The following is a 23,478-nucleotide window of genomic DNA, read 5'->3' as shown; positions in this document are numbered from 1 at the left end:
GAACTCTCCCAAATATATTCTATGAAGCCAACATCACACTAATATAAAAATCAAATAATGACAGTTAAAGGAAGAAAAACTACAGGCCTATATCTTTGATGAACTTGGATGCAAAACTGCTTGACAAAATACTAGCAACACACATTCAAAACAACATTGAGAAAATCATACACCATGACCAGGTAGGGTTCATCCCAGGGATGCAAGGCTGCTTCAACATAAAAAAAAAAAAAACAACAATCCATGGGCGGGCCGATCACTGACCCCAGCCGCCGCTGGGATGGGAAGTGAGCGCAGGCTGAGCCCTCCAGCCAGCAGCCAGCCAGCCCACAAAGGATGGCGGCCACCAAGGTGGCTTTAACCAAGAAAGCAGATCCAGCTGAGCTTAGAACAATATTTTTGAAGTATGCAAGCATTGAAAAAAATGGTGAATTTTTTATGTCTCCCAGTGACTTTGTTACTCGCTATTTGAATATCTTTGGGGAAAGCCAACCTAATCCAAAGACTGTAGAACTTCTAAGTGGTGTGGTGGATCAGACCAAAGATGGATTAATATCCTTTCAAGAGTTTGTAGTGTTTGAGTCTGTCCTGTGCACCCTGGATGCTTTGTTTATGGTGGCCTTTCAGCTCTTTGACAAAGCTGGCAAAGGAGAAGTTACTTTCGAGGATGTGAAACAAGTTTTTGGGCAGACAACAATTCATCAACATATTCCGTTTAACTGGGATTCAGAATTTGTACAACTACATTTTGGAAAAGAAAGGAAAAGACACCTGACATATGCAGAGTTCACCCAGTTTTTGCTGGAAATACAACTGGAACATGCAAAGCCAGCCTTTGTTCAGCGGGACAGTGCCAAGACTGGAAGAGTCACAGCCATCGACTTCTGAGACATCATGGTCACTATTTGCCCCCATGTCTTGATGCCTTTTATAGAAGAATGTCTAGTAGCTGCTGCTGGAGGTACCACATCTCATCAAGTTAGTTTCTCTTATTTTAATGGATTTAATTATCGTCTTAAGAACATAGAACTCATTAGAAAGATCTACAGCACTCTGGCTGGCAACAGGAAAGATGTAGAGGTGACTAAGGAGGAGTTTGTTCTGGTAGCTCAGAAATTTGGTCAGGTTACACCCATGGAAGTTGACATCATGTTTCAGTTAGCAGATTTATATGAGTCAAGGGGCGCATGACCTTAGCAGACATTGAGCGGATTGCTCCACTTGAAGAGGGAACTCTGTCCTTTAACTTAGCTGAGGCCCAGAAGCAAAAGGCCTCTGGGGATTCCACCCGGCCAGTCCTCCTCCAAGTTGCAGAGTCAGCCTACAGGTTTGGTCTGGGTTCCATTGCTGGAGCTGTTGGAGCCACTGCTGTGTATCCTATCAATCTTGTAAAAACTCGAATGCAGAACCAGCGATCAACTGGCTCTTTTTTAGGGGAGCTCATGTTTAAAAACAGCTTTGACTGTTTTAAGAAAGTGCTATGCTATGAAGGCTTCTTTGGACTGTATAGAGGTCTGTTGCCACCATTATTGGGAGTTGCCCCAGAGAAGGCCATAATACTAACAGTGAATGATTTTGTGAGGGATAAGTTTATGCACAAAGATGGTTCAGTCCCACTTGCTGCGGAAATTCTTGCTGGAGGCTGTGCAGGAGGCTCCCAGGTGATTTTCACAAATCCTTTAGAAATTGTCAAGATTCCTTTGCAAGTGGCCGGAGAAATCACCATTGGTGCCCGGGTCAGCGCTTTGTCCGTTCTGCAAGACCTGGGGTTCTTTGGCATCTATAAGGGTGCCAAAGCATGCTTTCTGCGGGACATTCCCTTCTCAGCCATCTACTTCCCATGTTATGTTCATGTGAAAGCCTCCTTTGCAAATGAAGATGGTCAGGTTAGCCCAGGAAGCCTGCTCTTAGCTGGTGCTATAGCTGGTATGCCTGTGGCATCTTTAGTGACCCCTGCTGATGTTATCAAGACTAGGTGGCTGCTCGGGCTGGCCAAACCACTTACAATGGAGTGATAGACAGCTTCAGAAAGATTCTGTTCAGCAAAGGAAACAGTCAAGAACCTCAATCAAGAGACAAGAGAATGAGAGAAGATTTTTGCCACCTACCCCTCTGATAGAAGACTAGTATCTAGAATATACAGAGAACTCAAGAAACTCAATACTAACAAAAACAAATAATCCAGTAAAAAATAGGCAAGTGAACTAAGTAGAAACTTCACAAACGAAGAAATCCAAATGGCCAATAAATACATGAAAAAATGCTCAACATCATTGGCAATTAGAGAAATGCAAATCAAATCTACCCTGAGATTCCACCTAACTCCAATGAGATTGGCAATCATTCAAAACACAAACAACAACAAATGCTGGTGAGGATATGGAGAAGTGGGAACTCTAAAACATTGTTGGTGGGATTACAAGTTAGTGCAACCACTTTGGAAAACAGTGTTGAGGATCCTCAAAAGAATGGGAACAAATTTACCATTTGATCCAGCAATACCACTTCTGGATACCTCCCCCCTCCAAAAAAAAAAAAGGAAATCAAACTACCAAACCAATGCATGCATTCCTATGTTCATAGCTGCACAATTCACCATTACCAAAATATGGAACCAGTCAAGATGTCCATCAATAGATGAATGGGTTACAAAACTGTGGGATATGTGCACAATGAAATTTTACTCAACCATTAAAGAAAAACACAATTACATCATTCTCAGGGAACTGGATGGAACTGGAGGACATTATGCTAAGTGAGATTAGTCACAAAAAATAAGAAATCAGATGCTTTCCCACATATGTGAAAGCTAAGGAGAAATGGGTCATAAGAGGAACTCTAGGTGAAATAGGAAATCCTATAGAGGAGCAAATAAGGCAACCTAACTGCGGGGATGGGAGGGTAGAAGAAGGAAACTCTCTAAAGCACAGGATATACTTAAACAAACATACCAATGTCAACCACTAAGCCAAATGTGGGTAAGAGAGATGGAGAGGGAATGGGATAGAACTTGGGTAGAGGTTAACTGGGCTATGTGTGCATGTATGTCTACATAAGTTATTTATCCCATTATGATGTATAAATACAATGCACTAATAAAAAATAAAATAAAATATAAATTCTGCAGGGTAAACATTAAAAAACCACCTAGATTTTGGTAGATTTTTATTGTATTTCAGATGTTTTATTTCTTTCCTTATTTATGCTTTGATCTATTTCTCATTCAGGACTGTATCACTATATCTCTATATAGTTATGTAATTTTTTTTATCTTTATGTTGTAAATTTCCACATTCATTTGTTGTCATCTGAAAAGATGCAGGGAATTATATTACATCTTTTTAATTTTCTGGTGCTTGCTTGGTGGCCAATAATGTGGTCTATTTCAGAGAAGGTTCTAAGGGCAGCTGAAAAGAATATGTATTCAACTGTTGCTGGTTGAAGTATTTCATTTGTTTATTAAGTCCATTTGGTTTATAGTATTCTTTAGTTCTGAAGAGTCTTTACTCATCTTCTGTCATAATCTAGTAGCATGGATGGTGTGCTGAAATCTTCCAATATTGTATTTCAGTTTATTTGATATCTGATATCCCAAAGAGTTTGTTTTAGAAATGTGGGTGCACCCACATTTTGATGTGTATATGTTGGCTATCATATCTTTTTTTTGGATTGGTTCTTTTATTATTCAGAAGTGCCCCCACTTTGTCTCTAATATGATATATGTTAAATTTTGTTTCATTATATATTAGCATTGCTACCTCTGCTTGCTTTTGATCTCAATTTGTATGGTATATGTTTTTTCATCCTTTTACCTTTAACTTATGAAAATCTTGGGATGTAAGGTGAATTTCTTTCAAATATCACATAGTTAAATTATGCTTTTTAATCCACATTGCCAGTATAAGTCTTTCAATTGGTTTTTAAGCCCTTTGACATTCAGTGCTACTATTTAAATATAACTTTTTCTGTCATTTTGTGTTTTATATTCTGTTTGATATAGTGTTATTTTTCCTTTGCTTAGTTGCTCACCTATTGGAATATACCTCTTCTCTGGTTCTGAAATTTGCATCTTTTTTCATGATATATTTCTTTAAGTACTTTCTCTAGTGTTTGCTTGATAGTCATAATTTTCATTATATGGCATGGGGAGATCCTCCTTTGATCTTATGTTTATGATGTTCTGTATTTCTCCTGAATGTGGATGTAAAAGTCTTTTTCAATGTTTGGAAAATTCTCTAAAATGTTTTCTCTGAATAAATTATGGATTCCCTTGGTTTGTGGTTCTATGCCTTCTTCAATGCCTTTTATCCATAAGTTAGAACATTTTATATTATCCCATAATTGTTACATGTTTAGCTTGTGTTGTTGTAATGTCTTCTGTGTACTGTTGACTGGGCTTTCAGTTTTGAATTAACTGTCTTCTGAGAATAAAAATCTGTGTTTCATGAGGTCTAGCCTGCCAGAATTGTTTTTTAGTGCTGTCTTCAATTTTTCGTTGACTCCTTTATTTCATTCAAGGCCTCTTTCTGGTTCTTTTTTTCATGTCTCAATTTTCTTCTTTTATTTTCTGTACACTTTCTGTGAGGCTTTCATAATATTGAAGCTCATAATTCAAAATCCTATTTCTTGCATTTCTTGTAGATCAGTATTGGTGATCTCCTTTGTTGCTGAGTTGTGGGAGTTTATTTCTTTATTGTTCCTCTTTTTTATATTTTTATAGTTATCAGGTTTATGTTTTTATTGTCTTAGCATTTTCTTTGTGTATGATTCCTGTGTTTATTTTCTATCTCTTAATAATAAGATATATGCTGTTGGTATATATTCACCACTACCAATCTGACTCAGATACTTAAACTTTTGATTTGTCCTCATAGCCTATTTAACTAGATATAGTTCTTAGTACTAGTGAGCAGGAGTCTTTGATTAGGTGCAGGTCACTGTGCTTCCTGGCCCTAATTCTGAACAGCCAGAGATTCTGATGGTTTATTCAGGACCTGTAGCCTGCTGATTGGAAATTAATGCACCCCAGAGACCACTGCTACTCTGATGATTGTGAACCTGTCATACTTTAGAGTGTTGACCTCCAGCCTCTGCAACCAGTAGGCTTAGGCTCAGCAAAGCCAGCAATTGCTGTTCCAAACTTATGATCTGGCTTGATGACCTTTAATGACCTCTGGGATATCACTTCATATCTACGTGTTATGATCACATGATACATTGTCAGTTGATGGGGGTCCCTGCACTCCATCAGTGGCAGGGCTGAGCAGGAAGGTAGAGTGCCGACGGCTCAAACACACACACAGACACACACAGACACACACACACACGAGCCGGGAGTCAAGTCAAGCAAGATCTCATTTATTCCTCTCCAAACACACACACACACACACACACACACACACACACACACACACACGCCGGGAGTCAAGTCAAGCAAGATCTCGTTTATTCCTCTCCAAGCAATCATATATATAGCACAAAACCACGAGGGGAATTCCCATGGGAAACAGCCAGCCTGTCGGGATAAAGATCACTAGCACGTAGTTCACAGCCAATCCCAGGCCAGTACATGAGCCAATCATGTGTGCAGAACCTCCTTTAAAGGTAAAAAGGGAAAAACTGCTCAGTCTCCCCTCTCATGATGAATGGGGAAACCACGCCTTCGTAGCTTCCTCCAGGCGCCATCTTAGCCCCTTTTCTGCTGAATCATTTTACTGCGGAAGTTCTTAAGCTTTACCTAAAGCTTTGCCTTAGGCTGCAGACCACTCAGGCTGAGGGAGGCTGCATCTCCTTAAGCGCTGTATGGACACACCCCATCATTCAGTCACTAGTTAACATGCATGCGAAGTACAAATTCTGCCAACAGAGAGACTATTGAATTCCTAGCTTATAGTTATGATCAATAGCTGGGCCTCTTGGTGCAGTTTGGGCAATATGGTGCTATTTCTGCTCTCTGCACAAGGCTCAAGGTCTGGCAGAAAAGAATGCACTGTTCCAAGCTGGGGGTTTGGGTGGCTTAGTTTCTTACCCCCAAGGACATCACCCCTGTCTTGAGCAGCCACACTACTGAGACCCCTTGCTGGCCTCCAGTTCTTTTGGTGTGTGGCACCGAAACTCAGCCAGCCATGTATTCACAGCTTTTGGTGCCTGCAATTGGTAGGCTGAGCTATTTCTCTCTGGCTCCACGAGTGGGTGTCCCATGGTGATCCCTAAGGTTCTGTGAACTACATATTCTCTCCCATCTATTAATTCACATTTTATTGTGTCTGGTAGTAAGTCTTCTATATCTCAACATCCCCTCCCAGTCTATTTTCTTGCCATGTAAGTCCTTGTGGCTGGTTATGGCCAGTTTTTTTGCATTGCAATTGTTTGTTAACTTACATTGTTAATTGGTATTGCTTCAAATTTCTTCTGAAAGAAGTTCAGCTGCCATAATGGAGTCTGGCTGAATAATCTGTTCTACCAGTTCCCTACCAAGCATGAGGCAAGATTTTGACTATTTTTGCTGATGGTATGTAGTTGTCAGCCTCAAAATAATCCATAGGTTCTTTCTGGAAAAACAATCCATAGGTTCTTTCTGGAAACTTCAATGCCAGCACATACCAGCTCCTCTGGCATGACCTGATCCAGAAGGGACTGCTGTAGTCTCCAGTCTTCCTTCTTTAAGGGCAACACAAATAATGCTTTACAGTTTTTGGCTCTTTATTCTTGTTCTTGGTCTGCCACTTTTCAACTTTCTTTTTTTGTTGTTGAGTTTTTCACTGTTTTTCATCCCATTTTGAGAAGTAGTCTTTGTTGTGTTTGAGTTGTAAAACTCAGTGCACTTGAATCCTGCTGTCTCACACTAAGTTGTCAGCTTAATTTTTCTTCCAGAACTGATTATTTTATTACTAATATTATATCAAAAGCATTCAATGATATTGCTTTCAATACTCTGTAATTGCTGGATTCTGTATACCAATTTTGTAGATATGTGTGTTCATTGACTTATAGCCATTTCCATAAAGAAAGAAATATTTTATACACATACATATTTTCATGCATAAATATTTTGTAGGATGGATTCATAGATATAAAATTGCATTGTCACATAGAATATCTGAATATTATATTAAGAAACTTTACCACATAATAGTCCCTCAGAAATTATTTTATAAGATTCATATAAGCTGAAAATATTCTCTGGAAAAATTTATTGCCTTAATTTTTATTTCACTGTCAGTGTCTTTTTTTCATCCTTTATATATTATTGAAATTTTAGTTATGTATATTTTCTCTCCATGTCCTTCATCTATTTTCATATTGAACTGCTTATGTTTGTGGTTAGTAATTTCTACTCATATGCACTATATAAAGAATACAATACTTTTTTGGATCATAGGAGAAAATCTCTACAAAGTAGGATTAGGCAACCTAATTCAGGGGATGGGAGTGAGAAAGAGGAAAATTCTCTAATGTTTATGATATACATTAACAAATATATCAAAGCCAATTACTAAATTAAATATGAGAAGGAGGGAGAAGGAGGGAATTGGATACTGGTTAAGTGGACAATGTGTGCACATATGCCTCTACCATCTTGTACTCCATTAAAATGTATGACTATAATGCATCAATAAAAATTTAAAATAATAATAATAGCCAGGTGTGGTGGCTCATGCTTGTAATCCCTGAGCTTGGGAGGCAGAGACAGGAGGATTGTGCAGGTTCGAAGCCAGCTGCGCTAGCTTAAGAGACCCTGTTTCCAAAGTTAAAAAAAATTATAAATTATATATATATATATATATATATATATATATATATATATATAATTTTTTTAACTTTGGAAACAGGGTCTCTTAAGCTATATAATTATATATATATATATATATATATATATATATATATATATATAGGTCTGGGAGTATAACCTGGAGGTAGAAGGGTTTCCAGGAACCCCAGTACCACCAAAAAAGAAAATTAAAATAATAATAATAATAATAACAACAATAATAATAGTGATAATAAAGTATTAGCATTGATAAAGTTGTTCATGAGGCAGGCTTCCTACGGAGGTCTCAGAGACTCCAAAGGGTTTCTGAATCACACTTCAAGATCACTGAAATAGACTACAGTTCACATACAGACTCATGGCACCTAAAATGAGTTATTTTGAGACAATAATTCAGCAATTCTGCATAAAGGGTAGCTGAGCAGATGGCCCACCAGGAGAAAGAGTCTTGAAAGAGTCAAATGTTACATATAAAAAAAGAAAGAGAAAGAGTCAAATGTTACATATAAAAATCTTTTTTTCTTGAAATTTTTATTGTTTTTCTTTTTATGCCATCATTTGGTGGATGAAACTAACCAGAAGTGTGGAGAGGGTCATGAGAGTTCAGGCAGATGAGCTGCAGCTCTGAGAATTCATCTTCAGAGCAATTTTTATTTGGGACATAAATCATTTATTTTGTGTGCATGTATGTCATTGTCAACATGATTTACATTATGATGTGAGATTATAAGGCATCAATAAAAGCATACAAAAAAGAAGAAAAGAATATAATACTTTGTGACATGTGTTACAAGATTTTTTTTTTCTTACATTACTGGGGATGGAACAGAGGGGATTTCTATTTCCAAGCTATACTCTCAGCCCTATTTTTAAAATTTACTTTAAGACAAGGTCTCACTAAGTTTCAGAAGACCTCACTAAGTGGCTGAAGCTGTCTGCAAACCATAATCTTTCTGTTTCAGCCTTCCAACTACTGGGATTACAAACATAAGCCCCCACACCTGGCACAAGATAAGTTTGGTAAAAATTAATTCATACTCTTATGCATGATCTAATATTATTATCTTCTATTGTACTATGTTAGTTCATTTTTAAAATTGTTTTGGTGCATTGTAGTCCTACATCTTAGTGGAGTATAAGATGGTGTAGGCAAAATGAACACATCACCCAATTAGACTTCAAAATTTTTAAGGTTTCACTCATTGTTTGGAAATTTTTGTTTTTACTTTCTTCGAGCATTAATGATATAATTTAAGACAAATTTATGCCTTAACTAAAAAATAGTTTTTTAAAAGATAGCCTTTGCCCGGCATGGTGGTGCATGCTTGTAATCCCCGTGCTTGGGAGGCGGAAACAGGAGGATTGTGCAGGTTCGAAGCCAGCCTTGCTGTCTTAGGAGAACCTGTTTCCAAATAAAATAGTTTTTTTTTTTAATTTTGACTATAAAAAAAACCCTCTATGATGTGCAGCATTCAAAAGGGCCTTAAAACTTCCTGTGATTTTTCTTAGTTTTCATAAAATTTCTGTAGTTCTTGTAATTTTTCTTTTGCATTCTTGCGGATTATGATCATTCTGAATGTGTCCAAGTTTAAAATAAAGTGCAATGAACTTAACTGTAATTATGTAGAATTGTTTAATATTTTTGCCTTAGGGATCTAGGAAAGATGTAGAAACAGTCTTCTGAAAAAAAAAAAGAAAATAAATACCCTCTAAAGAATGGCCATATAGAGTAATCAGCATTATTTTAAACATTCCTCTACAAAAATATGAATGCTACAACTTATTTGCAAGGCAGTTAAGTGGTACTGTTTTGCATTTTTAAAATAATATTGGGAGAGAATAAAACTGACTATATCCTGTAATACTGTAGGTTTTCTATTATTACAAAGTATAATTCAAATTTTATATCTACTACCAATATTTTAAAGTGAGAGTGAAATCAACAAAGCAAATCTTTGTAAAGTGGCATGAAAAATAGAAAACCAGTTAGAACAAAGACTTTCTTAAATAGTTTAAAGTTATAGAAAGCCTATTAAAATGAGTATATTTCTAATTTCATGTGCATTTCTCTGGGAGATGATATAAGGTAAAAAAGAAAAGGTCTTATCATACCTTTTAGAAAAAATGCTTTGGGGCTGGATGAATATTAAAGTCAAGCATAAATGATTGGACCATTTTTGATATTTTGTTTCAAATACAAGCCAATTTCAATGAATAATCTACATAAAATAACATACTAAGCTAAGTATTTAATCTGAAAGAATAATAATTAATTATTAGTGTATGAGGGAATTCCATTAATTGATACCAAAAGCTAGAGAAAAGAAGCAATTTTGAATTCAAATGAGACATAGTCTTTGACTGAGAGAAAATAATTTATCTAGAGTGCAATGACTTTCTGCTTAAAAAATTAGAACAAATCTTAATACAACGGAAACTGATTTATTCTCATTCCCTTATTTAGTATTTGTATTTGTATATAATCATTTTCTTGGCCATAAGTATCTGTCTTGTGGTATATCAGTTTGTGAATTAATTGTCTGTTGGTATTTATTTCACTTTCATTTCATCCTAACTCTTGCAACATGAATGTACTAATATGACTAATAGGTTGTTTCTATTCATGTTCTCATCTGACCTAGTATTTCTGTTTAATGATTACTTGTTATCTGACCTACTTAGATCTCAGTATTTATCCAAAGCCATTGTCATAATGACTCAGGATTTTATCTGTTTTAGTAAATAACAAATTTAACCTTTTTTACTTCTCTATACCAAATAAGACCCTGTAGAAATATCTGATGAGTGCAGAATGCAAATAAAAATCTGGAATGTATAATAAACTTGTAAAGAGAGAAAATTTGTTCAATAAGTGTAGATTTTTAAATTAAATTAATTCTCATTAATTTAATTATAATAATTATTACATATAATTTCACTGATATAATTATTATATCAGTGAAAGGCAAGATACTGAATAACTGGCTATTTTATTACTCAGTTTATGGTTAGCATGTCAGTGGTGATACTAGTGGCTTCAAAACATGTGCCCAACAAAATATAATCTAACCATGACTGAGCAAGCTACTACTAAAACCAAAAATCCACGCTACTGATATGTCAACTTTTATCATGCAGGTAGAAAACAGGAAGGTAGCCTCCACTGTGGCTGCAGATTCAATGGCCAACTTTAAGCTCTCCTTTGTCAGGACTTCTATATGCACCTTTGTTGTAATTTATTTCCAAAAGAATGCCATGCCTCTTATTCACAGGAATCTTACCACAATGCAGAGTCTTCAAGGGTACAACAATTGAGATACTAGTAACAGAGGACATTAGATTATTTGCTGTACCAATTTTATTTTTATTTTTATTTATTTTATTATTTCTCAGCTTCAAACATACTTTTGACATACTAAATCTGGACTCAGGATACATTTCTTTTTTCTTTCCAGATGGATGAAGGTTCAGCTTTATCAATAGAGAACATTTGAGTGATTCTGGAATGTGATAGAGAAAAAAACAACATCAGTTCTAAGACCCCTCTTTTTCATTGTTTTTCAGCAACATTTACCATTATTGTTGAATTTTAAGAACATACATATTATAGAATATACTTAAGAATGCTATCAATACTCAAGTAGCCTTAATAAATATAAAATATTTTTGTAACCAGAAATTTTTATTACTTATTCTTTCATAAATTATACCCTACATAAAAATTGATTCAGAAAATGAGTTATAGTTTCTGATAAAAAATAAGTCAGTTCCATGTGTTATTTTTAAAATTAAATTTATGATCAGTTGCTTTTGTCTCTAATCTCTGTGATGTTTGCCTATCCATGCCTTCAAACATTAGATTCAAAATAAACTAGACTATCTCAGAGATTTTAAAGATAAGAGATACCAGGTCAATTCTGACTTTATTTTTGACAAGTTTTTATGTTTAATTTTCTTGACCATGGAGATATTTGTTTTTATTTTTATCTTTTTATTGTTTTGTGTGGTACTAGGGGTGGTACCCAGGGGCTTTTCTACCTCTGGGCTATACTCTCAGACCTATTTTATACTTTATTTGGAAACAGGGTCTCACTAAGTTGCTGAGAGCCTCACTAAGTAGACAAGGCTGGCTTACAACCTGTGCGATCCTCCTGTCTCAGCCTCCCAAGTGCTGGGATTACAAGTGTGCACCACCACACCCAGCTGGACAATGGAGATATTTGAAATCTGCAAAAATTAATCGTGAAGAAAGACATATAAACAATATTTCAATTTTGGGTATATAATATGTTATTGAATTTATATGACTTCGTTAATATCATATTAATTTTGTGTATTTTTCTTTCTGTGTCTAATTGTTTTATATAAAAAGAATTTTCAAAATTAAAAAAATAATTATCTGATTACTTATAGACAAGGAAGCATGTATATGACAATATAATTTAAATATTGCAAAGAAAGTCTATTTTGATAAATTCAGTAATAGCTTTGCAAAAAGTACTTATTTAAAACCAGAGGATCTCAGGTTTGAGGCCAGCATCAGCAACATAGAGATAACCTGTTTAGAAATAAAATAAAGTGAGGGCTTGCAATGTAGCTCACAGAATGTCCGTGAAAACCATCCTTAGTATTAATAAAATGATTATAAATAAAATAAGCTATAAAAATGTGTGGAGAGAAGATTGAAAAATAGGGTTGGGGTGTAGCTTAGAGTTAGAATGTCACTGAATTAAATCCCTACTAAAATAAATAAATAAATAAATAAATAAATAAATAAATAAATAAATCAGAAATAGACTGGACTTTTTTTCATATAGTTCTTATAGAACCTCATTATTGTTTCGGAACAATGTGGTACTTTTACAAACACATGTAAGTTTTCCCCTCTTTAAAAAAGATGCATTAGCTGGGCATGGTGGCTCACGCTTATAATCCCAGCATTTGGGAGGCTGAGACTGGAGGATCACAGTTGGCGGACAGCCTCAGCTTCTTAGTGAGGCCCTTTGCAAGTCAGTGAGACCCCGTTTCAAAACAAAGAATAAAAAATAGGGCAGGGGGTGTAGCTCGGAGGTTGAATGCCCCTGGGTTCCATCCCCAGACCCGCAAAAAATATATATAAATAAATTTAAAAAATAAAAAGATGCATTAATGTAATTAAAGGCCATTAGTGATTTATTTTTTGATTATTTATTTGAGATTTTTTAGTTGTTTGATTATACATTCATATTTAGAAAAAATTATTGTTGCCTATTTCTTTTCTGGACATTTATAATCAGCTTCATTAAGAATTATTCCTCATTTTTGCTTATATAATTGTGCTTTATAAGTCTTTTTATGCATCAAAATTATGTTTCTCTATTATCTATATAAAAATTAAAAAACCTCTTATTGAGCAAAAGAAATGCTCTTAACTTCTTTCCTCACTGTGAATTACTTGGCAAAGTGTTATGACTCCAAATATTATGATTGCTGATACTTAAAATCCAAACAAAATTTTAAAAGATTTTAAAATAAAAACAAGATACTTAAAATCAAAAAAGATATTTTTTTCATTTAAAATGTTCTCTCTAGTATAGGCTCTAAAACTGCTGCGTGCTATATTGGTTCTTTATTTCTTTTTCAACTTGTTTCATGTATTGTAAGGGAAGCATAAATAAAAATATAAGTTTCTGATTTTATATCCTCAGTAAACCAGATATAACAGTAGCTAGAAGTGAGAATATATTTCAGCAGAAAAGAAATCTAAGATTAAAATCTAATGGGACTGAATTTAATTTGCAGGGCCCCTGATATAATTTTTAACTAAAGAGAAAAATAGTCTCTTCTTGTTTTCTATATTACTATCCAACTGTATAAAATTATTCAAAAAAGCAAAAGTAGCAACTCAATATTATTCAAGGACACTTTTGAAAAGTACCTTTTGTGTCTCTAACCAATGTTTCTCAAATCAAGTTGCATAGTTTTAGATATAAAATGTGTTAGGACCACTTAGAAAAATATTCACAGTAAAATGTTTTATATTTTATGAAGATACATACTATAAAATCTATGGCAGCACAAAAGACTTACTTTAACATCATGCTAAGAGACTTAACCACATTTTACCTAGTTTATAATATTTTGTCTCTGCAGATAACCCTGAACTCCATTCTAACTCTTTACCCATGAAAATTTAATTTTTTTAAACTGAAAAATGTACATTGTCAAATTTCCCATGCCAGTTTATTTTCAGTAATCCTGAAATGTCTTCTATATTCCAATCACTAATCTCACAATAGTTCCCATTCATTTCTCATCTACAGCCTTGTAATTCCTTCTTTGTATAAAAACCTTAGTCACCTTGCTTAATAAGAAGCTCAGCTAATAAGAAAGTTTCTCTTCTTTCCATCATTCATCAGAGTAGGTTTGTCAGCCACCTTTAACTCAAATCTGATTCTGGTTTTCTTTGAAAGACATGGATTACTCTGACATCACTATCTTTGTTCCTACTCAAAATTTTCTACTTCCCTTTAACCATTTTTCTGTAACAATATCATCTGTTTGGGCCCTAACTTTACATGTGCCTTTCTGTTAAAACTGTAAATCCATAAGTACTCTCCACTTTGCTATCTGATTCTGAATTTTAGTGAATAATTGGTTGAGTGCATGCATCAATATCTATAATGCTATTTGAACACTTTGCTGTTTTGAGATTTTGCTCTGCCAGTTCAATCAGTCCATCATCTTCTAATTTGCCCTCACACAAAGTTTCAGGGCACAGGTAAAATGCCAATAAATTTTTTGACAAAATGTCACATGTAAGGCCGCTATTCTGTCTGCTGAACAGTCTCTATCACCCACCTTTTAAAACAGCCATTTTTATTATTGGGATTGTTGTCTACAAAGCAGGAAGAATGACATTCACAGACAACAGAAAGTAGATCAGGGAGGTTATTATAAGGACAATGGGGAATGAGAAAAGAGGCAAATCAATTTTTTGGACAATGAGGACCCTGGTGCCCCGATGCTGCCTTCTGGATACTACTTGGAAATAGCCCAAGTGACACTTTGAAACTTTCACACTGCTTTCTCTTGAAGAGAGAGCTTCAGTCAATCTGGTCACTACCTGGGAATTGCTAGGCCAAATTACATCAATTTCTCATCATTTTCTCTCAAAGCCAACATGATCTATGAGAGAGAAAGAAAGTCTCTAAAAAAGGAGAAGTTCCAGAATGGGTAACTGTTTAGAATGGCTTGTCTAGGAGATTATGTTTTTTCTTGAATTTACTTTCCTAGCTGGGTTCCCAAAGGCAGTTTTCTGAAATTTAGATAGTGTTTTTTGTGCCTTTTTTTTTTTTTTCAGTTGAGGTTCAGACATCGTTTTCTAAAATCTTATGGGATTATCTGTCAGCAGGAACAACTGGAGTTTTGTAAACCTGTGGTCACTTTTAGGAGGATTTCGATCTTGTTAGCACTCAAAATTCTGGAGGTCTGGTTCTTTTAGGAGTTTTGGAAATTAGCATCTGTTGCCTCTCAGGAAATTAAGTCTTCTCAGTGTGGCCTTTTGGCCTATCTGCCTCTTTCTTTCTACCTCCTCACTTTCTATCAGCTTTCTTGCCCTTCCAATTGCCTTTTACAAACCAGTTCCAAATACTCACAAAACTCATGGTCAGACATAGATCTAGCAGTGACCCTACTTCTTTCACCTAAATTTTTGTCTCAGGCAACATTCTTACTTTTTAATCCAAAGACAATTTGCCTTACTAACTAGCTGAGACTGTCCACAAACCATGATCTTTCTGTCTCAGCCTCCGAAATGCTAGGATTTTAAGCATCCACCACCATGCCTGGCTTGCTTTACTCATTTGAGAACCATTAACCTTGAGCTTTTTTTTTTTTTTTTTTTTTTTTTTTTGCCAGTGGCAAGTAAAATTTTCAGGAAGTTTTCTTTTGGATTGTCCTTAAAGTATCCATAAGGTGATACTGAGTTCTGTCATTTTTTACATAATTGGTAAAAACAACCATTTTAAATAGTGTAGATGATGAGTGAGCTATCCAATTACTGCAGTAATGGTTTATAATGTGCTTTTTATGTTCTAGAATCTATGTATAATATATGAACAAGCCATTGTAAAATAAATTATTTTGTGAAGGATAACTGGATTGTTATAGCTATAAATTACAAAAAGATACATAAAAGCATAATTTTATTTTTCTTAATATTTGTCTTCTTTGTGTCAGAAACATTTCAATCTCTTAAACAGTTGGTGGAGTTTATGAAAACAAAATTATTCTTGAAATAGTAAGTTGTGGAAACTCATTTTGTCATTGAAGAAAAGAATCTGGCATACGAAACTCTTCTTCCTGGAGTAAACTGTAGGAGGCCCATCTATTAGGACACTCAGCTTCAGGCCTGGATATAACTACTCTCTTTTTTCCTTTTTTAGAAAGCTTCTGACAACAAAACAGGCAACTCTTTGTGATGATGAACACCACAGTTGCCACACAGGCCAATAGGAACCCAATCACATCCAACGAGTGGTACTGGAACCATGAAAGGTTATGCAGGGCTGGGCGCAGGTGCTTGGCTCCTTTGTGGCACATGACATACTCAATCCAGAAGACTGTGAGGTCCAGGGGCTTCACAGGCCGATCATGGTAAATTCTTGATAGCTTCATGGCATTTTCTTTATATCTAAAAAGAAACATAGTACAAATACAACAAAATAAATTTGCCTAAGCATATCAAATGAGTTAAATTTCTTATGAAAACTTTTACACTGATGGTTTAAAAATAAATGTCATAGACTTTCCATAGAACTATATTTTTCTCCAGTTGTCATTAATGTTTGGATTTTAATTGAAATTTTCTGATTCACAAATATTTTCAAAATTAATCATGAAATGTTCAGAAGTCAAGTAAAATTTTTGCATTAGAAAAAATGGTTATGAATCAGTCTGAGTTAAATTAATGATATACCTAATGTAATTTGAGAATGATTACCTTAAAGTTTTATTTTTCTTTGTGGTACTGGGGATTAAATCTCAGAGCTCTTTTCCTCTGAAATGTAACCATAGCCCTGCTAATTTTTTGTTTTGTTTTGTAACATGACTTCGTTTAGTTTCTGAGAGTCTCACTACATTGATGAGGCTATCCTCAAACTGGAATCCTCCTACTTCAGCATCTCATGTGTTAGGATGATAGGAATGTACCACCATGCCTAACTATAACTTGGAACTTTTAAAAAGAACTTACTTATGTCATGGTGGTGTGATGCTTCCTAAGCAGTCTTTCTTTTTTCCCCTCTTCTAATCTACTCTACTCTCTACTCTCCACCTTGTAGTTAGAATGGTTATTTTTAAATACACATTTAATTATGGTTCCATTCTGCTCAACATTTCTACCTGACTTCTCTTAAGTGGGGTAAAACCCAAATGCTGTACTTGAACTAAAGGATGGTAAATGATCAGACACCAGCAATGTCTTCTCCTATTATTTTGCCCCTGCACAATCTTTCTAGGCACAGTTATTTTTAGCTATTATCTGAGGCTCCCAAATGTGTTCTCACCTTGGCACATTCATCCTTTTAGTCTTCTCTACCCCTTCCCTTGGAAATATGTCCCTACAACACCACTGGCTTATTTTTATCACACGATAGAGACCGTAGCTTACATCTCGTATCTCAGAGATGCTTCTTCTGGCCCATGAACACACCAGCCCTCAGCATTTATTCTATTGCTTTGTGTTTATTTTGCTTCCTACTATTTTGAAAATACATTATGCTTTATGTAGTATACCCCATAGTTGAGTATGAAATACATAAAAAATGCACATATCTTATGTGATCAGCTGGATATTTTATAATTACCTTGATAAATATGGTGAATCAAGGACACCAATATGTCAGCTATCTGGATCATGAGATTTTTCAGAACAGAGTCTATCTAAGTTGCTGAGGGTGCCCTCAAACCTGCAATCCTCCTGTCTCAGGTTCCCAGGTACTGGAATTATAGGCATGCTTCACCAGTCCCTAGAATGACCCTGACTTCTAACTATACTGCTTCTTTAAAAAAATTTTATTGATGCATTGTAGTCTTACATCTTAATGTAGCACAAGATGGTAGAGGCATATATGCACACCTCACCCAGTTAGCCCTTAACTAATTCCAGGTCCACTCCCTCCCCCCCCTCCTTTTCATGTTTGACTAAGTGGTTGTGTTTAAATAGACTGGGCCTCAGGAAATCATAGTTTTGTGATAAGGAGTACACGAGTACACGAGACCTGCTATGTAACTTCCATCCAGGGTGATTGGTTGACCCACCCTATTTACAGGAGTAAATTTCCAATTAGCTATCTCCTATACGTCGGAAAAAGGCTCTGTAATATTAAGAAATTCTGAGCCGGGCGTGGTGGCGCACACTTGTAATTCCAGCGCTTGGGAGGCTGAGACAGGAGGATCACATGGGTTCAAAGCCAGCCTCAGCTACTTAGTGAGGCTTGCAGCAACTTAGTGAGACCCTGTTTCCAAATAAAATATTTTTTAAAAAATGGTCTGGTAGTATAGCCCAGAGGTAGAAAGCCTCTGGGTTCCACCCCCAGTACCACCCCCCCCCAAAAAAAAAATTCTGTAGTATCAAGAATCTCTTCATTGTCATAACTTTTCATCAGCCATAACTTTAATAGGCACAACACAATCTGAAAACTGTTCACAGTTATTCTTTCTCACTTCCAGACCTATTAGGTATGTCTGGTTTGAGTCACAAAGATAAACTAGACTGGAGGGAGTCTTCAGTTCTCTACTCTGTTGCCTCTTTTTCTCTGCCCAAACCTCCCACTTGAGAGAGAAGTTTGCACTCCTTAGATCAGTCCTAGGAGAACTGCTTTTGCCAGTGAGCTCCTCTTGTGATACAGAGTTGTCTTGCTTTCTAACAGCAGGACCTCCATCTTTTCCCTAGGATGAAGTTACTAATCAAATGTTGAACTTGGAATCACAGTTTGGAGAGGTCTCTACCTACATTTTTATCATCCTTCAACTGTGAAGGAGAACAGATACTGGCTAAACTGTCAGATAAAGTAGTACACAGATGGTTAACAAACTCCTCCTCTGATTTTGTTCTGTTCAGTGAAAATCCATTAGTTTTCTTGAGTTCATATATTTTTCAGTGGATCCATTCATACTAAAACTACACTGGTCAGTTTTTCTGTTTTCATTATCCAGTGAATGTCTAAAAGAATCCACGAGGGATTGAGTATTATAATTATTAAAATCCTGCAATTCACTTTGTAATGTCCTTTTATCACAATTATGCATGATAGCTACAACAAGAATGTTCTTCTCATCTAAAGACAGGTTATATTTCCACATTTCTTCTCTCCCACTTCAACAGAACTACACTGATCATCCCAAGTACAGTTTCTCTTAATTAACTGATCTTCTGAAACAACATTTTCATCAATCCACATGGTGGCCATCTCTGAACTTAAAGTCCTGCCCAATAGCACAATGAGCTTTTCCTTCCCTGGCTCGAGGTGCCTAATAAGCCAGAAAGAAGACTTTCAGTTGCGGTTGTGACTCACTAGAAACTGCAGGTTTGTTCACACTGGCCAGTGCAGGGTTAAATATCAGTTCATGAGAAGAAGGATCTAGAATCTTATTCCACTTTGTTTCTAATAAAGGAGAAATTGCTTCATCTTTGTTTTGTTCAAATTCATCTAACATCTTGCCCAGGTTGTAAGTTTCTCCTTGAAAATAATTCTCCATCAGTAAACAAACACTGCTTAAGAAACTTGTTTAAACCTTTTTTCCCCTTATGCTCATCATAAGAAACAGACATTTTTGTGCTTACTCATGATGCTTGCTGAATCACCAGCCAGTCCTGCTGTTAGAGTATGCTCTGTTTGATTCTGCAGCCCCCCTGAAGTAAAGTCAAAGGACACTAGCTGAACCCTCTATACACCCTCCCTCTGAACCTTGTTGTCCCTGCAGGCCACCAGCCTCCCGGGAAAGGGGCACAGGGAAAGAGCCAGGACTTGGCACCATAAGGAGGAAGGAGGACACCCCATCCACCAAGCCCTGCCACTTCTATACTCTACCTCTGTTAGTGTCTGGCAGTTCTAAATTCTTACTGCTGATATTGGATCAGAGAGGTGAACAATCAGAAAGAACTGCCAGACACTAAGGATAAAATGATCATAATTGACAGAAGAAAACACCAATATTGGGTGTATAGAGTTTATAACTCTCTTCTGTGCATCACTGTTTATTGCCTTCCCAAAGCCCTTAATAGAGGTTTATAACTTCAATTAATTATCTGGCTTCTGCTTATCTCTCCAAATCATCTGTCTCTTTTTTAGACCTTCTTATGCTAAATTAAACTTGGAGTTTTGGAGAACTGTCATTACAGGGTTTTTTTTTTTTTTCTTTCTGTGTTTTCCTCTCTCTAACTTTTTCACCTTTTTCTCTAGATTACTTAGGTCTCCATGTTAGTTATCAGAATTCTAGGATATTTGCTATGACATCTACTCTATGTTTTCTTAATATTTTGATATGGCTTTATGATAACTTTTTATACAACTTTTATTCCTTATTACAATCACTCTACCTCAGTGGAACACAGGTCTAGATAGCAAAGAAACTATGTCAAATTAATTTCTCTGCATATCCATCACTTGCCTTCCTATATAAAAGTCACTTGATAAATATTTTTTCCAATGACCCTTTCTTATGAATTGAACTATAAATACCTTAATTTATGTGAACAAATTCTCAAATGATGCCAGATATTCTACTTACTTCTATCACAATAATAAAATGCAGATGCTTTTGACAGTATAAAAATTCAAGAGAATATAATTAGTAGGACAGCTTACCCCAGTTTTCATATCAGTCTTATCAAGTCAAATGCTGTGAATGAGGAATACACAATAATTTCCACTGAAAACAGAGTAAACAAAACAAATCAATCTGGAACACTTATACCTTAGGCAGTGGTTTGGCAGGTTTGCAGTGGAGCCCTCCAATAAAGTGAAAATTTGGTAAGGTTGGGTGAGAAAATTCCAAGTTCCAGTAACTTCAAATAAGCCACATATCAGCCTTCCTCATTAACTCAAATACTGTAGTGGGTCTCTCTGAACAGAGAAAAGAAAAATCAAGACAAGATAATGAAATATTTATGTCTTAAATGCAATTTTAGGAAATAAATGAGATTAAAATAGGCAAGATATTTGAAGTGTCTGGTGTGTTTTACAGCTGTTAATGAATGTATGAATAGATTAAGTCAAAATCTCTGTTTCATCAGTATATTCATAATAACAATTTTTAACAGAAACCAGTATAAAACATACATTTGTTTTGTCTTTAAAGCTGCAAAAGATCATGTGTAAATTTAGAACATTGTGAACTACATAACTAATCAATGCTTCCATATTTGTAGAGACATTTTTCTCAGTAGTATATAGTCTAGTGTCTAAAATTTAGCAAGCTATGCCCATAATTTCTAATTTTCTAAATAAACTGTTAAGTTTTTGAGAGTGTACCTGAATGCCTAGTAACTACTACATTTGTTTTATTCAGATATTAATAGTATCAGTTTGTTAAAATAAAAATATTTGAAAGTAACAGCTAGAAAACTTTCACAAACTATTAAAATTGAGGTTTGTGCTCATTCTAAATTTAGTTCATATTGTCTTTAAGAAAAAAGATATAATTTCTTAAGATATAGATAAATAAAGTGTATTTTCATACTTTGGCAAGATATTTTGCTTTCAACATGTTTGTATAGTTTTATCAAAAAAATGTAGAAAGGTCAATTTATAATTCTCTGTGTCTGGGATAAAGACTTTATATAATAAATTGTGAAGAAAACTTTAACGTAATGTGAGTAAATAATTTTTTTGTGTGGTCCTGGGGATGGAACTCAAGGGCCTCTACCTCCGGGCTATGCCTTCCACCTATTTTATATTTTATTTTGAAACAGGGTCTCACTAAGTTGCTGAGAGCCTCACTAAGTAACTGAGGCTGGCTTGAAACCTGTGCCATCCTCCTGTCTCAGCCTCCCAAGTACTGGAATTACAAGTGTGCACCACCACGCCCAGCTGTGAGTAAATAATTTTAAATTAGGAGACAGAACCACACAAGGATATAAATTTCCTCAATGCTACATAGAACACTGAGGAAATAATGCATGTGAAAGTCCTTAATGTACACATATACAGATATCACAAAACTAATAAAGTTTATAATTACTGCTTTTAAAGATGGATAGTGAAATAAAATGCATAAATAATGGCTCTGAAAAGCATCAGCAATTCTATATACATGGTTATCATAATCCTAGATTATTTTGAACTAGTGATGGCCACTGCGTTAAACTTTGCCATAAAAAGTGAGCTATCTCAATTTATTGTGAGATTATGTGTTCATCTTATGTTTTCATTCCATCACTTTACTTACAAAAATGTTAATTCTTCTGGTTTTTATATTCATACAAGCTCATCAGGAAAGTTAATATTTGATATTACCAATTAGAGAAAAGACAGCATACCTAGAACTTCACTGTAGAACTGATTCCACTTCTTCATATCAAGTGTTTGAAACCAAAAGTCAAAATAAAGCACATATACCATGTTTTTTACTTGTTCCATGAATGTCATTTTGTCACTTACTTCTGACAGAATTATAGGCATATATGAAGGAGGGAATGAAAGTCCTCCATTGTACTTCTCCCGTGTATAGCCAGGAAAAAAGCAAAGACTATATACTAAAGGTGTTTTAAGTAGCTCAGCCAGTAGCTCACCGCAGGAAGTAACAGCATCTGCAAACACAACATCAAACTTTGATTCCTGTAGTTTCTTCACAATTGTCTTGTTGTAAACTACATCTCTGCAGATATTTTTAACAACATTCATAATATTTAATGTGCTCTTTGAACTGTTGAAAAATATGTCCAAAATGAATCTCGTGGAGCATCATACATCCATTGATTGACGAAATAATTAAAACTATCTTCCAAATTGTCTTTGCTGATTGATGTAGGAAAAATCTCAAATTGAATGGTTGATTTGTTGCTTGAATGAATGAGAATGAATGCTGATGATGTCAGAACAGTCACCTCATGACCTCTCTTAATTAGTTCATCCAGGATTGTCTTTATGTTAATTCAATGACTATGTTCTGTGGGCCACACCAACACTTTTCCACAACTTCCAAAGCTAAAGTAAGACATCAGTTTTATCAACAGAAAAACTGAAATACATATAACAGACATCCTCGTGCAATGTAATCATTCTTTAAAACTTGATATTTCTATACATGATTTCTCATGTTTATATAACAGGATAAATCAATCAAGAAGTTAATATTTAAATTCTGTGTTTCAAAACATATACTATGAGCAGTCGAATCATGTGGATGCTAGAAGAATAAGCAGAAAGTACATGACCTCAAAGTTATACATATTTGTTTTATTTATACATTTGTTTTTTACTTTTGACCTCAAAGTTATACATATTTGTTTTATTTATACATTTGTTTTTTATTTTTTATTTTTTATAAACTTTTGTGATTTTATTGGTGCATTATAGTCACATCATAAAATAAATTATGTTTATAATGACATACATACACATAACACTTGGTATGCCACCTGCCTCCTCATTTCTAATACAAAGTACCAAGATTGACATTCATATTTTCATGCAAATACACATATTCCATGGCAGTATTTC

The 23,478-nt window shown here is 35.1% G+C and overlaps 2 pseudogenes across 2 annotated transcripts; one reads left to right on the top strand and one right to left on the bottom strand.

Annotated features, from left to right (window-relative positions):
- The first annotated feature begins 336 nt into the window (after positions 1-336).
- On the top strand, positions 337-15,184 carry LOC308264094 (electrogenic aspartate/glutamate antiporter SLC25A13, mitochondrial-like; annotated as a pseudogene). The gene is made up of 2 exons: positions 337-2,054; positions 15,114-15,184. The product of its transcript is annotated as an electrogenic aspartate/glutamate antiporter SLC25A13, mitochondrial-like (transcript).
- An 891-nt stretch (positions 15,185-16,075) lies between these two features.
- On the bottom strand, positions 16,076-23,018 carry LOC308264093 (UDP-glucuronosyltransferase 2B31-like; annotated as a pseudogene). The gene is made up of 4 exons: positions 22,296-23,018; positions 20,732-20,880; positions 18,588-18,703; positions 16,076-16,445 (listed from the first exon to the last, which is right to left on the bottom strand). The product of its transcript is annotated as a UDP-glucuronosyltransferase 2B31-like (transcript).
- Positions 23,019-23,478: the final 460 nt, after the last annotated feature.

The sequence above is a fragment of the Muscardinus avellanarius genome (assembly GCF_963383645.1).
Source record: "Muscardinus avellanarius genome assembly, chromosome: 6".
Taxonomy (NCBI): domain Eukaryota; kingdom Metazoa; phylum Chordata; class Mammalia; order Rodentia; family Gliridae; genus Muscardinus; species Muscardinus avellanarius.
The sequence above is the reverse complement of the archived record's forward strand: the minus strand, read 5'-3'. Positions and strand labels throughout refer to the sequence as shown.